At 45.6% G+C, this 15400-nt stretch overlaps 1 long non-coding RNA gene across 1 annotated transcript; it reads left to right on the forward strand.

The window, feature by feature from the left end:
- The first annotated feature begins 17 nt into the window (after positions 1–17).
- Positions 18–14813, forward strand: LOC141572064 (uncharacterized). The gene is made up of 3 exons (XR_012497104.2): positions 18–400; positions 3513–3602; positions 10679–14813. It is a non-coding gene; the product is annotated as an uncharacterized LOC141572064 (long non-coding RNA).
- The last annotated feature ends 587 nt before the right edge of the window (positions 14814–15400 follow it).

Here is a 15400-nt window from a genome sequence, read left to right on the forward strand (position 1 = left end):
CGGAAGCTTTTGGGACAGCCCTCCCACCCCCCTTAGGGGAAGGACACCTGGCATTTTCAGGACTCTGAGAAACAAGTACACTTTGTCACAACTTCTTTTTGCTGTGGTTACACACGTTGTGGGTTGCGCTTCTCTGAGCCTTTTCAAGTCCTTTGGCCTCCGTCCTCCTGGGTGGGGTGTGCGTGTGCGATGTGTTTGCAAGCCAGCCTGCCGAAGTCGTGCTCCAGGGTGATCACATTCGCAGGACACACAGTGCTCTTTTCATCTCTGTGACCACCTGCCTGATGACCCCAAGCTCTGGTCAACGGCCTGCTGCCAGCCCACCAGGAAAACACCTGTGTCCCAGAAGCTGGGGTGTGGCCCATTCCGAGGGAACACACTGCAGGTGCCGGGCCTCCCGGTGAGGAGTGTGAGACAGGAATCGTGGGTTCTGGGATGCTGGGGAATTAGGCTGTGCTCTGGAGTGAGCGCTCTCAGTGGCGGGGGCGGGGACCTCAGCACGGAGTAACTGAAACTGAGTGGGTGACAGCGGGGGCAGCAGTCAGGGTGTTGGGTGTTCAGTCATTGCGGCCTAACAGTTACTCTGCTTTCTCCGAGTTCACCCCCAGTCAGCGTGGCCTCGTTGTCATCAAAAGAGCATCCAGCCTAAGAGAAAGCTTTTTATAAGGGTGTATTTGAGCCAAACTGGCGACAATTGCCAGGAAGCAAATTCTCAACAGTTTGAGAAATTGCTCAGAAGACTAACAGGTTGCAGCTTGTTTTATACATTAGGATCAAAGGAGGAGACGTAAGGAGGGTTACATGGAATCCATCAGATTAAGGGGGCGGGAGAAAGGAAAGTGGGGAAATCTCTGGGATTGGGCAAAAAGCAAAATGGAGAGACACACACTTCTTTTTCATTGGAGGGTACAATTAACATTTACAGCACTTAGAGATGGTATTGGGGAACCAGATAACAAGGAGGGTTCTGTAGTCTCCTGCTCTGATGGTGGGTGCGCCCTGAGGGGTCCTTAGATGCAAAAGACAGCAGACAGACTCACTTCAGGTAAACATTGATCTTTGTCCAGGAAGCTTCAGGCCAAGGATGTGACTACCACTGCTTTTAGTTAGGAATTTTTATGTTCAGACCATTCTGTGTGGTTATTTTCCGTCTCTGAGATTGTAAGGCCCATTGTGTCAGCCTCCCCTGAGCTTGTCAGCTTTAACCTATGGCCCTTTTGCGTCCACAGTTTCCCCTTTCGGTCATAAATCAATCCAAAGGATGCACTAAGACCAACCTTTTGGTTGGATAGTGTGGTCCCACGGTGCTAGGAAGGCTCATTCCCAGTAAGCCAGCGTTTGTCTTGCTGAATGTTGGACCATGGGGGATGGGAGGAGACCATAACCTTGCATGGCAGTCAAGGTCAAAAATTTTTTTTAAGGGAAAGACAGGCAAATGGGGGGCAGCCAGATCCTATATGTCTTCATTAAAAATATTCTTTGAGTTATCATGATCGGAGTTATTTTGCTGTTTGTTTTACGTTTTTTGTTTTGTTTTTTTGTTTTTTTTGCATCTAGTACAACATTCATATACGAGGACCAAGTGTAATAATATTAAACTAGTAACACTAATTAGGAGCAGGAAATGTACAGTTCTCGACAAGTATGAGTCTGAGAGGAAAAACATCTCAGCCAACCACAGAACGCTTTACATGTCTTACCATACTTTTTAAATTAAGCTAATAATATGGTTTCCGGCCTCATCTACTGGCATTTGTACCTACTGATAAGTTTAGCCAGATGAATGAAGAATCTCTACTATTTCATGATCCAAAAGCTTTAATTTTTCTTCTGGCCAGTTGGTTTCCACAGAAATGACTTCATCGGGGAAGATTAAGTTCAATTTCCCAATACATTGGATTTTCAGTATCAATATTACCATAGGTTTCATTAACCTCAGGCAAAGTTATTTTGCCTATAATTTCAGTATTGCATCATATACCCCTAGCGTATACTGTATGCTTGGTGTCATTTTCTTTTTTTGGGGGGAGAAGGAGAACAGAACTTTATTGGGGAACACTGTGTATTTCCAGGACTTTATTGGGGAACTGTGTGTTTTTCCCAGGGCCCATCAGCTCCAAGTCAAGTTGTTGTCCTTTGAATCTTAGCTGTGGAGGGCGCAGCTCAGCTCCAAGTCCAGTTGCTGTTGTCCAATCTTAGTTGCAGGGGGCGCAGCCCACCATCCCTTGCTGGAGTCCTTGTGGTTGAGAGGACGCGCTCCACCCACCTGAGCCCTCCGGCCACCAGGGAGCTCAGTGGCAGCTCAGCAGCAGCTCCTTGTCTTCAGTCTAGTTGCGGAGGACGCAGCTGACTGGCCCATGTGGGAATTGAACTGGCAACCCTGTTGCCCAGAACTCACGCTCTAACCAACCGAGCTACCCATCCGCCCCTAAACTTGGTGTCATTACAGTAGAAATCACTTAGTATGACAGAAGAGTTTTCTAACCCTTCCCTACAAAAACGTCCCTTCCCATATACTACATATTGCTGTTTGTTGGGACGGATACGGTAGGCCAGGATTGGGTGAATTCAGAATTCCATTTGGATTGGGGACATAACCATTCACCTTTCCAATTTTCACAATCAGATAATGAGATGCGTTCCCATTTTTTATTATTGCTTAATACAGTGCATCTGCGTCCCATTGGAAGTATTCTGGCGTGATTAAGGGACGGTCCCTATGCCCGCCAGTTGAACTACTGAAAATCTTAGCTTAGGATTTGATCGAGATGTTTGGGTTTTTAAGATACAATGTCATAGGTCACACCTTCCATCTAAAATTTTCCAGAATCCAGGGGACTGTAGGAGTCCTATAAGTGTCCGGCCTGGGCTTCTGCACCCACTATAGTCGGCCATTGTTTCATAGCTACGTCAGATGCCATTTGCATTAGCGCAGCTAACAGGCCCTGCTGAGTCAGGGTACAGGCGCGTTCCCATGGCTGGGTTTGGGCATAAAACTTGACAATCTGTCGAGTCTGTTCTACCCATTGAGCTAGGGCCTCATTATCTTTCCATGCTGCTTCCTATCCTTTTCCTTCCCCTCGAAAGAACATTCCCTCTGTGTGACCTATTTGAGATAGAGGGTCTTTTTCTAACGAATGACGTCCTTCATTAGCTGCAAATTCAGCTTGTCCCAGAATACCAAGGCCGGCTCCCAATCCTCCAAGTATTTCCCTCTTATTGCTTACAGACGGCCAACGTTGTTGGACCCACCAGGAATGTTGCTGCCATTGGGAGCCTATGGCCTGGGAGCAATTGGGGTACATTGAACGAACCCAAAAATGTTGAGTCTCCCAAGCCATAGTTAAATGAGTAGAGGTAACCCCCAACCGAGCTAGAGTTTGAGTATTCCTTAAGGCTTCCCACAAGCGTCCAGGACCCGAGGAGTGGGGTAGTTATAGACACATCCACCCACCAAGTAATCCCTTTAATTTCTGGAATGGGGACCCACCCATTTTTTTCCTGTTTTACAGGCATCCAGTCCCAGGAGCATGGCTGGTGTTTGAGGACAAGCTATACTATGATAGACTGGTCAGGCTGCTGCAAGCCTTTTCCCATCATACGTAGGTATTTTTCTTAATTTCTCCGCCCCCCCCTTCTTCCACCTCCTCCCCGACTCCGGTTCAAGTCATTGTTTCTCAGTCTGGTTGTGTAGGACACAGCTCCCTGGCCCATGCTGGTGTTATAAGCCTTGCGCTTCCCCCGGCTGACGCAGTCAGTCACCAGCCGTTGGTCAGCTCACTGGCTGCTGGGCACTCATGCTGGCTGCTGGCCACTCAACGGCAGCACATGGTAGCCCAGCGGCAACATAGCAGCTTGCGGCAACATATAGCAGCCCAGCTCCAGGGAGAGCTGTTGCTCACAATCTTAGCTGTAGAGGGCGCAGCTCCCTGGCCCATGTGGGAATCAAACCGGTGGCCTTTGGTGTTAGGAGCACGGCGCTCCAACCGCCTGAGCCACTGGCTGGCCCCAATTTTTCTTAATTTCCTATCATCCATTCCTATAGCTATACAATACTCATCTAAATGAGGTCCATGTATAATTCTACCAGGGGAATTATCAGGGAGGAATGCTCGAAAGTACTAGCTCAGGATGGGTCCTTTATAATAATATACTCAGAAAAAAATGTACCAAAGTTAATAGTAGGAGAGGACCAATGCATGGCCAACAAAGTGTCAGCGTCATTGTCATAGCTGATAATGAAAACTTCATTGTCTAGTAAATGGGAAAGATTAGCAAGTACCCGAGTTAAAATTTTCATAGCCAGTAAGAGAGGGCGTCTGGGGAGACAGATACCGTTTCCATTAGGAAACCACAAGAAGGACAATAACAATTTAAGAATCATTTTATATATCTCCAGGTTGTAAGCCATTGTCTTTGAAGTCTTTGTCTCCTGGAAGCGCACTGTGGAATGATCAGTTATTAATTTATCCATCCCTGTAAGCTGGTTAATAAGCCCTTGACAATAAGGTAGAATGTCTCCCTTTAGTAAGGTTGGCCTGTATGCCCTTCATCCAAGTGCATAGGGCGACTGGTGACTATTTCACAAGGAGAAAGGCTATGCTGACCAAAAAAGAGCAGATCTCAGGTTGAGGAGCACGATGGGGAGAACCTTTGGCCGGGGGGATTAAAAGCTTCTGAAATTTTGGCTAGTTGAATTTGGGTCGTACCATTGGTGTGTCCCACCAATCCAGAGGACCGGGGGTGATAAGCACAAAGAAAATGCTGTAGAATTGACCAAATGTTACAGATGGATGGATTGCATTATTTGCCCAGTGAAATGAGTCCCTCGGTCACTATGCAACTCAGAGGGAATTCCCCAATTGGGAATCATTTTTTCCAACGACACTTTACCTACCATTAAGGCTATTGTTCTGCAAGGGAATGCCTCAGCCCAGTGAGAAAACGTACAAATCATGACTAACACATATTTGTATCCCTGAGATGGTGACATTGGGATAAAATCCAGTTGCCATATCTCAAATGGGCCTAAAGGAAGTGTGAAGTGTCCTTGGGATCCATGGAGTGGTTTTCCTGGTTTCTGTTTTGGACAAATAGAACATCTGCTACGTACTTTAGGAGCTGCGGTGGGAGAAGGTTTCCAGGAACATAGTTTACTTTATAAAAATCATCTTTTCTGGCCCCAATATGTGAGCTCATGGACATGAAGGAGTGTAGGTAATGGAGCCCCCACAGGTAAGATTGGTTTCTGATTGGGTCCAAGCCATATCTGTTTGCTTGGGTCGAAGGTGCCCCCTTTTTGTTGCCATAGCCTCTTCTCTTGTTCTGTAACTGGCCGTCGGAACTGTAAAAGAGAGTCTTTTACTGATATCATAGGAAGTGAGGGGCATTCTTGGGTCTGGAGCATTTGACTGTTCAATGCTGACTGTTTAGCCACAGCGTCTACTAAATTATTTCCTTTTGTTATTTTGGTGGCGACTTTAGAATGTCCTGACATTTTGATAATTGCCAATGGTCTCGGTTGCTGTATGACATCTAATAACTCTGCAACTGTTTCCCATTCTTTATGGGTTGCCCTGAGGAAGTCAAGAAGTCTCATTGCTTCCACAGTCGTGAGCTGCACAAAGGCACAGAGACTCTCAGTGAAAATATTGATACCTATTCGATTTTTGGCCAATTGACCAGCTTGAATCTGAGCAATGAACTCGGCTTGCTGGGCAGGTCTTATTTCTGGTAAATAAGCATCTTCAGTTATGTCCACCACGGAAGTTACTGCATATCCAGCTCAGTAGTGTTTCTGTTCATCTCTCAGCTAAGAGCCATCTGTAAACCAAATTAAGTCAGCATCACCAGGAGGGGTTTCCTGTAAACCATTCCTAGGAACAAGAAAGTCGTCAGTAAGCAAAACACAGTCATGAGTGTCTCCATCCCGTAAAGAGGGTAACAGAGTTGCTGGGTTAAGACTGTCACAGCAAGTTAAAGTGACAGTAGGTGCAGAAAGCAGGAGTACCTCATGAGAAGCCAGTCGACTGACAGACGTGTTGAGTGTGATGAGAGTTCAGTAAGGATTCAATGGACTGAGGAACAGACATAGTTAAAGAGCACCCACGACGATCTCTCCTGTTGGTTTGCACAAGGAGGCTGTAGCAGAGATGGCGGTCGTGCAGGGAGGGGCCCTTTGGCTACTGAGTCCAGTTGCTGGTCATAAGATCCTGTAGGTCTGTGATGGCCTCCATGTTTCTGAGTTAGAACTCCCAAAGCATTTCCTTTGTTTTCATGTATGGAAAGGAAGGAAGGAGGTTGATAAGTAGGGTGTCCCGGAGCGGGAGCTCTAGATAACGTTTCCTTTAGAGCTTCTTCAGCTTGTTTTCCTTCTGGTGCCATTGAATTGGGTCAGACATGTAGAGGCTGCCTCGTTAATGAAACATTTGGAATCCAATTGCGACAGTATCCAGTCAGACCCAGGAATCCTCTAAGCTGTGTTTGTTTGTTTGTTTGTTTTTAGAAGAGGAAAGGATAAGATTCCTCTGAGTCTTTCAGGGTTAATCAGTAGCCCATCTTGAGATATGAGATGGCCACGGTATTTTACTTGGGGGAAACAAAAGTGAAGTTTTTCCTTTGAGACCTTATGTCCTTTTAGAGCTAGCTGTTGTAATAGGTAAACTTTGCCCTTTTGGGAGTCTGGTCATGTCGTAGAGCATAAAAATAAATCATCCACAGATTGGATTAGAGTGGGATCTCTGGGAAAATCAACATCATTTAAATCAGCCTTCAATATCTGGGAGAAATAGGTGGGACTCTTCGTATACCCCTGGGGCATCACAGTTCATGTAAATTGGCGACCTTCCCAAGTGAAAGCACAGAGATATTGACTGTCCGTTTCTACAGGAATGCTGAAAAAGACACTGCATAAATCCATTACTGGAAAATATTGGCAGTCCACAGGAATGGCTGATAGTGGGGTATGTGGATTTGGAACCACAGGCTGTCTATAACTATTTTATTTATTGCTCTGAGATCCTGTACAAATTTCCATCGGTTTCCATTCTGCTTCTTTACTGGAAGGATAGGAGAATTACAGGGGTTTGTACATGGAATTATAAGCCCCCTGTTTAAATAATCTTATATAATGGGCTTAATTCCAGCTAGTGCATCAGGTCTCAAAGGATATTGGGAGATATTAAGTACAGGCAAAGTCAATAGTAATTTTAATAGGGATGGCTGACTTCTTATCTGTACTGGGAAGGGCCCGAAATTGCGTCAGGATGTGCTGCATTGCGATGTTCAGTTTCAAGATGAGTCTCCTCTTTTGGGACTTCCGTTTTTTTTTTTCGTTTGTTTGTTTGTTTTTTTACTTTATGTTTTATTTTACTTTTATTTTTTATTTTTTAATTTATTGGGGTGAAAATTGTTAGTAAAATTACATAGATTTCAGGTGTACCATTCTGTATTACATCGTCTATAAATCCCATTGTGTGTTCACCACACGTGGAGCTTCCTTTAAAATCATTATTTTCTTAATTGGTTCAGTGTCTGATTCGTTTAGTTATAATACATTTAACCCTTTTGGGAAAAGTATGTGTGGGTGTCATGCGTTTCAAGAAAATCTCTCCCTATCAGGTGAACTGGGGCAGATTTGACTAATAAAAATATGTGTTGCCCCAAAACATTCCCCGGTTGGACAAGAGCAGGTTCTGATTTAAAAACAGACATTTGTTGATTAGCTATCCCTATCATTTGTACAGAAGCTTTACTCCGAGGGAGAGGACAACTGAGTGGGGCAGGGTAAGAACAGACAAAGTAGCCTCTGCATCTTCAAGGGCCTTGGTGGTTTCCCCTTTCATGGTGATTTCAATTTCTCCTAAAGTATTCGTAAGGGGAAATGCCCTATTATAGTTCCCAGAGCAGCCCTATGCTTGCTTCTGTTTCTTTTCTTTCTTTCTTTTTTTCCCCCTAAATCCCATTTCAGTTTTCTACAATCCTTCTTAAGATGACCTGGCTTTCTACAATAAAAACAGATTCCTCTCTCCCCTTGTCTAAGGGACCTTCGGGGAGGTCTGGTCTGATTGCTTAATTGCTGGAGATGTAAGTTCCTGCTTTTGGCAGCTTTGTCTTTTTCTCGCATTTGAATAGTTTTAGATAGTTGCTCAGACAGAATTGCCAGTACACGTGCTCCGCCAGCTTAAATTGTGCTGTTTAATCAGAGTTACAAGCTCTTTGTCTAGTACTTCCCAAAATGCTGAATCTAGTAAAGGATCATTCTGATGATTTTTAAAACTGTCTGGAGACAGACCTGAGTGTTGTTTGAAAGTGTTTTATGAAACATTCAAATAAATCAAGCACTACTTCCTCAGGCTCTTTTTTCCGTTGTTGGAGCTGAGTCCAGGCCATTTTCTGGGGAAAATCTCAGGTATGGCTTGGTCAAGCTTGTGGACTAATTGCTTGCATTTCTCTTGGTCTGTCTTTCGCTACCAGAGTTTTCCAGCGAACCTTATTCAGCCACCCTGTTGCTTTGCTCTCAGAAACCGTAGGTGTAGTAATTGGAATAGGTCAGAATAGCCAGGATCATATGTTCTAACAGTTAAATCAAATTCCTTTGCAAACTCATTAGGGTTCTGGAGAGGGTCAGGGAAATCTTTAGTTAAATTCCTTAATTCTGTTCTAGTCCGAGGAACGTATACAGTTGCTGGTTCACCTCTGCCTGAGACCAGCTTTTCCCTGAAGGGAACTGCCAGAATTTCTGTTTTTTTATGGCCTACCTTCATCTGAATTTCTATTCTCTATTTCCCCTGGGTCAGTAGAGAGTGGTAGTGGAGAGGAAATAGAGGAGATAGAAGGAGGAGGAGGAAGAGAGGGGCAGGATATGTCCAGACAAGGGAGCTCAGAAAGCAAAGGATGGTACTGGGGCTGCTGGAGAGGTGGGCAGAATGCGGTGTTGGCATTCATCAGCTTCAGAAACCTTCCTTAGTTCAGAGACAGTTTCCAAAACATTCTTATTAACTTCCTGTAGAGAAAGGAGTTTATCTGTGCTCCATCTAGAAGCTTCTAATTTCCAATCAAAATAAGCTTCCCGTTCATTTAGTTTAATTGTAGAGCCAGCTTTTCCCATTGAGCGCATAGGAAAATCAATTTGGAAGCGTCAAAACTTCCCCATTTTGGCCACTTCAAGCTGATACCATTTTTAGTTAAATTTTCCCACTTCTGTACGTACTTACAAGTTGGGGTTCCATATGAATTGTATATGAAGCCTGCAGGAGTATTAACGGGGGTTGGGGTTCTTGGGGTTTATGGACGTTAGAGGCATGATTTCCCATGTTAATTTTAGTTTTCTTTAGATGTCTGCAGAGTCTGAACAAACTTCTAGGGATATCGTGTGGTGGGTTGAAGTGTGCTGCTTATGGGTTGAACTGTAAGGGGCGGTCACCTCCCGAGTCACCTCAACCCTCTTACGTGCCTCAGTTTCTCTCCCCGGCTATCTAGTGCAACTGTGAGGACTCAGAGCTCTAGGTAACCGTCTTTATGTGTGGGTCCCCGGATGAGTCAATTATTTAATTGCAGTTGTGTTGGAATTCCCTATGGGGCCACTGCACGTTTTGAGGAGTCCCCTCAAACAGCTCCACATAGATTCTTAGTCACCTAAGAATACCCGAAATTCGAGCTGGAGGGAGTAAATGCCCCTTGCTTTGGAGCTGAACAACTTCAGACTCTCATTTATTCAGCAGAAGGTATTTTTCAGACTCGCAGTAAACAATTCCAATTGAAAAGCCAAAATTAAAACCGGACACCCTTTTCAACTCCTATCCTTTAGTACCACCGCGAGGATTTTCAAAGAACAGCTCAAATAAAGTCAGACCCTCTACCACAGGTGAGGGGAAGGTCCTAGATTCCAAGAGATAAGTCACCCAAGTTCACCTGATGTGAACTTGGCTCAAAGATCCCCTGCTGGTACTTACCACTGGGTTTGGGTCCAAAGGATGGTCCGGTGGGGGGGGGTTCTTTGGAATCCTGCCAACTATACCAAGTAATGTAATTGAAAGACCACTTGGCCTAAGAGAAAGCTTATAAGGGTGTATTTGAGCCAAACTGTCGACAATTGCCAGGAAGCAAATTCTCAACAGTTTGAGAAATTGCTCAGAAGACTAACAGGTTGCAGCTTATTTTATACATTAGGATCAAAGGAGGAGACGTAAGGAGGGTTACATGGAATCCCTCAGATTAAGGGGGCGGGAGAAAGGAAAGCGGGGAAATCTCTGGGATTGGGCACAAAGCAAAATGGAGAGACACACACTTCTTTTTCATTGGTGGGTACAATTAATATTTTGTAGCACATAGAGATGGTATTGGGGAACCAGATAACAAGGAGCTTCTGTGGTCTTCTGCTCTGATGGTGGGTGCGCCCTGAGGGGTCTGGACAAAGGATCACTCTGACACTCCAAGGGGGGTTATCTTAGATGCAAAAGGCTCACTTCGGGGAAACATTGACTTTTGTCCAGGAAGCTTCAGGCCAAGGATGTGACTATCGGCCATGACCTGCTTTCAGTTAGGAAGTTTTATGTTCAGACCATTCTGTGTGGTTACTTTTGGTCTCTGAGTTTGTAAGGCCCATTGTGTTGGCCTCCCCTGAGCTTGTCGGCTTTAACCTGTGGCCTCTTTTTATCCACATCGTCAATGCTGACAGCTGTGACACTGCTTAATTCAGCTGGAGAACACCAGTTCTGGGCTGTCGGGCGGCATTCGTCCACCTCACGTGTGCCAAGGACCAGGGACACAGCAGTGAGCAGAGAAATGGCTGCCTGTCCTGGGAACTTGCATGTTGGAGACTGTTTGCACTGAACTGTGTCCCCCGCCCCAAATCCATATGTTGAAGCCGTCGCCTCACTGTGACAGCACTTAGGGACAGGGCTTTCAGGGTGATTAAGATTAAGTGAGGTTGTAAAGGCAGGACCCTCATCCAGTAGGACTGGCATCCATGAGAAAAGGAAGAGGCACCAGAGACCGCTCTGTCCCTGTGTGTGCAGAGGGAGCAGGCTCTAGTAGGACACAGTGAGAAGGCCGCTGTCCATAAGCTGGGAGGACGGCTCTTCACAGAAACCAACCTGCCTACACCTTGATCTTGGACGTCCCGCCTCCAGGATTGTGAGAGAATAAACGTCTGTTGTTTCAGCTGCCTCGTCTGCGGGACTCTTACGACAGCCCAAGCTGATGGAGTCAGGGACACAGACAAGAAAAGGAGGTGGACACGCACGGGCACACACACATGTGCACACGCACACACTCACACATGCACACACCCATACATGTATGCACGCATGTGCTTGCGCGCGCACACACGTGTGCACACGCACACGCACATACGTGCACACACATGTGCACATGCACACATGCACACAAAGCTCACACCTGCATGCACACATGTGCGCATACACACATACACACATGTGCGCATGCACACACCCACACATGCACACACGTGCACATGCACACACACTCGTGCACATGCACACATGGGCATGCACACATGTACACACTCACACGTGCATGCACACACGTGCACTGCACACACTCACACACATGTGCACATACACACACTCACAGGCACGCACACATGTGCACACACAAACAGATAAACAAGAGGCTCTCGGGGGGCACGAGAACTAGAGAACTAGAGGAAAGTGAAGGCAGGGCAGGGCTGTGCAGGAGGGGCTGTTTCAGGGGAGTGGGGTTTGCTGGCGCTCACGTGAGGCAGGAGACATGCATCCTGAGGAGAGGGATGGTAAAGGAAGGATCCCAGGCTGCGGAAGCCCTGGCAGCGACCCAGCGCAGCGCACCAGCCTCAGACGGTATGCACCTGCCTGGGCTTTTCCTGGGGCTGGCTGGCCCTTTCCAGTTGCTTGGGGGCTGGAGTTACGACTTCCTTCATGCATCACCTGCAGCCACACCTGCAGCTGTGGTCACGTGTCTATAGGCTGCAGACTGATCCAGGGGCAGGCTAGAAGTGAGGGAGCTGGTTTCACTTCCCTCTTAGAGAAACATCACCTCCCTTGAGGTATAATGTACAGTTGACCCTTGGATCACAAGGGGTTAGGGGTGCCGACCCCTCACGCAGCCGAAAATCTGCGCATACCTTTTCACTCTCCCAAAACTTAACTACTAGTACCGACTGTTGACCAGAAGCCTACCGGTAACATAAATAGCGATGAACACGTATTTTGTATGTTCTATGTATTGTATACTGTATTCTTACAATAAAGTAAGCCAGAGAAAAAAGCAATGGTATTAAGAAAACAATGTTAGGGCCGGCCCGGTGGCTCAGGCGGTTAGAGCTCCGTGCTCCTAACTCCTAAGGCTGCCGGTTCGATTCCCATATGGGCCAGTGGGGTCTCAACCACAAGGTTGCTGGTTCAACTCCTGGAGTCCCGCAAGGAATGGCGGGCTCCGCCCCCTGCAACGAAGATTGAACACAGCACCTTGAGCTGAGCTGCCTCCCGGATGGCTCAGTTGGTTGGAACACGGGCTCTCAACCACAAGGTTGCCGGTTCAATTCCTTGAGTCCCGTAAGGGATGGTGGGCAGCGCCCCCTGCAACTAAGATTGAACACGGCACCTTGAGCTGAGCTGCCACTGAGCTCCCTGATGACTCAGTTGGTTGGAGCGCATCCTCTCAACCACAAGGTTGCTGGTTCCACTCCAGCAAGGGATGGTGGGCTGCGCCCCCCGCAAAAAGAAAACAGCAACTGGACCTGGAGCTGAGGGGTGCCCTCCACAACTAAGATTGAAAGGACAACAACTTGACTTGGAAAAAAGGCCTGGAAGTACATACTGTTCCCCAATAAAGTCCTGTTCCCCTTCCCCAATAAAATCTTGAAAAAAAAAAAAAAAAGGAAAACAATGTTATTATGGAAGAGAAAATACATTTACTGGCCTTATGGGAAAAAATCCACTATAAGTGAACCCGCACAGTTCAAACCATGTTGTTCAACAGTCAACTGCACGTATGAGCAAAAACACTCATTTTAAGTGTGCAATTGTCGAATTTTCACAAATGCCTACCCTCGTATAACCACCATAGTAGCACCTGTGTGATAGGATCGTTTCCGTCAACTCAGCGGTTCCTGGTTGAACTGTTATGGACTGAATTGTGTCCCCCAAATTCACAGTGAGGTCCTAACCCCCAGTGTGACTGCATTTGGAGACCTCTACTAGGGAGGTGATTCCAGTTAAATGAGGTCCTAAGGGTAGGGCCCTGATCCACTGGACTGGTGTCCTTACAAGAGGAATAGAAGCCAGGGATGCACATGCACAGAGAAAAGGCCACGTGAGGACACAGAGTGACAAGGGGACCGCGAAGCAAGGACAAAGGCTCAGAGCCAACCTGCCGGCTCCTTGATCTTGGCCTTCCAGCCCCCAGAACTGTTGTTTTAAGTCCTGCATCGTGAGGTACGTTGCCATGGCGGCCGTAGCTGGCTCCCACGAGCCCCCTCCCCAAGGTGGTCTCCACCCTGGCCCAGGTATCACTGACCTGCTATCTCTCACTCCAGATTAGCTCTGCCTGCTCCAGAATCTCATGCAAATGCAGTCACGCATCTGACCTGTTGCTCATCCTATTGGCTTATTTGCTCACCTAATGACTGTGAGGTTTGTCCGTGAAGCTGCACCAGTAGTTCATTGTTTTTATTGTTGAGTAGTATCCCCTTGTACGAACATGTCATGATTTGTGTGTCTGTCCATCTGTTCAAGGCATCTCGGTGGTTTCCAGTTCTTGTTCATTGCCAGTAAAGCTGCTATGAATTTCCACAGACAAGTTTGGGTGTGGACGCATAGTCTCATTTCCCTTGGTTACTTACCTAGGAGAAGAATTGCTGGGTGGAATGGTAGGTGTGTGTTTAAGTTTGTAAACTTGTAAAATGGTTTAAGTTTGTAACCATTTGCAAAACCATTGTCCAAAGTGGTGTGCCATCTCACATTCCCACCACCAGTGACGAGATTTCCAGTGGCTCCCTGTCCTCATCAACACTTACTATGGTCAGTCTTTAGTCTTAGCCACTCTGAGAGCTGTGAAGTGCTATCTCATTGTGGTTTTAATTTGCATTTCCCTGATGATTAATAATGTAGAACATCTTTACATGTGCCATCTATATATCTTCTTTGGTGAAAAAATTTTGTTAAAAAATTTTGCCCGTTAAAAATATTAGGTTGTCTGTCTTTTTATTGAGTAATATATTTTTCAAAAAAGTATATCATTGGATACAATATATTTCTGTTGTGAATATTTTCTCCCAGTGGTGGTTTTGCCTTCTCATATCTTTACAATATACTTTGAAAAGCAGAAGTCTTTAATTTTGATGAAGTCCAGCTCATCCATCTTTCTGTCATGGTGCATGTGTTTTGGGTCCTACCTAAGATATCTTTGTTTGCTTCAAGGTCACAAAGATATTCTACTGTTTTCTTCCAAAAGTTTTAGCTTTTACATTTAGGTCTATGGTCCCTTTGAGTCAGTTTTTGTGTATGGTGTGGGTAAATGTTGACATTTATCCCACCCCCCACCCCCACATCCAGTGTCTGCTCAGTATTTTAGGAACTATTTGTGGAAGATTACATTTACCCCATTGAGTTACCTTGGCACCTCTGACAAAACTCTATTCATCATATAAGGATGGGTCTATTTCTGGACACTGTCTCTTCTCTTTTATTGATCTGTTAACATTACTCATCCCAATACCATATTGGCTTTACAATGTAAGTTCTCCATTTTTGTTCTTCTTCTTCAAAATTGTTTTGGCCATTATAAGTCCTTTCTATTTCGTAGAAATTTTAAAAATCATCTTGTCAGTGTTTACAAACAAGCCTGCTGGAATTTTGATTGGGATTACATTGATTCTATAGATCGATGTGGAGGTAACTGACATTTGACCAAAACTCAACCTTCCAAATTATGAACGTTGTGTGTCTTCTCGTTGATCAAGTCGTTCATCTCTCTCGACGATGTTTGCACAGGTCTTGTGCATATTGTGTTAAATCTACCCCTAAGCATTTCAGGGTTTTCAGCAGAATGCTCTTGCTTGTCTAAATGTCAAACTCCAATCTTTATTTTTAAAAATATTGGCTTTATGTCCTGTGACCTTGCTAAATGGACTTTAGTTTACATGGTCTTAAGTATGTTTCCTAGGACTTTAATATACACGATCACCTTGTCTGCAAAGGAGAAACGTTTCTCCTTCCTTTCTAATCTCTATGCCGTCTATTTCTTGTTCTTTCCTTATTTTATTGTCTAAGACGCAGTACAAGGTTGAACGGAAGCGGTACCAATGGGCATCCTTGCTTGTTTCTGACCTTGAGGTGAAAGCATGCAGTCTTTACCACTCACTAGGAGGTTAGCTGTGGGTTTTTCCTAGACGCCTCAG

This window comes from Rhinolophus sinicus, chromosome 14, assembly GCF_057876585.1.
Source record: "Rhinolophus sinicus isolate RSI-liver-muscle chromosome 14, RSI-T2T, whole genome shotgun sequence".
Classification (NCBI taxonomy): Eukaryota; Metazoa; Chordata; class Mammalia; order Chiroptera; family Rhinolophidae; genus Rhinolophus; species Rhinolophus sinicus.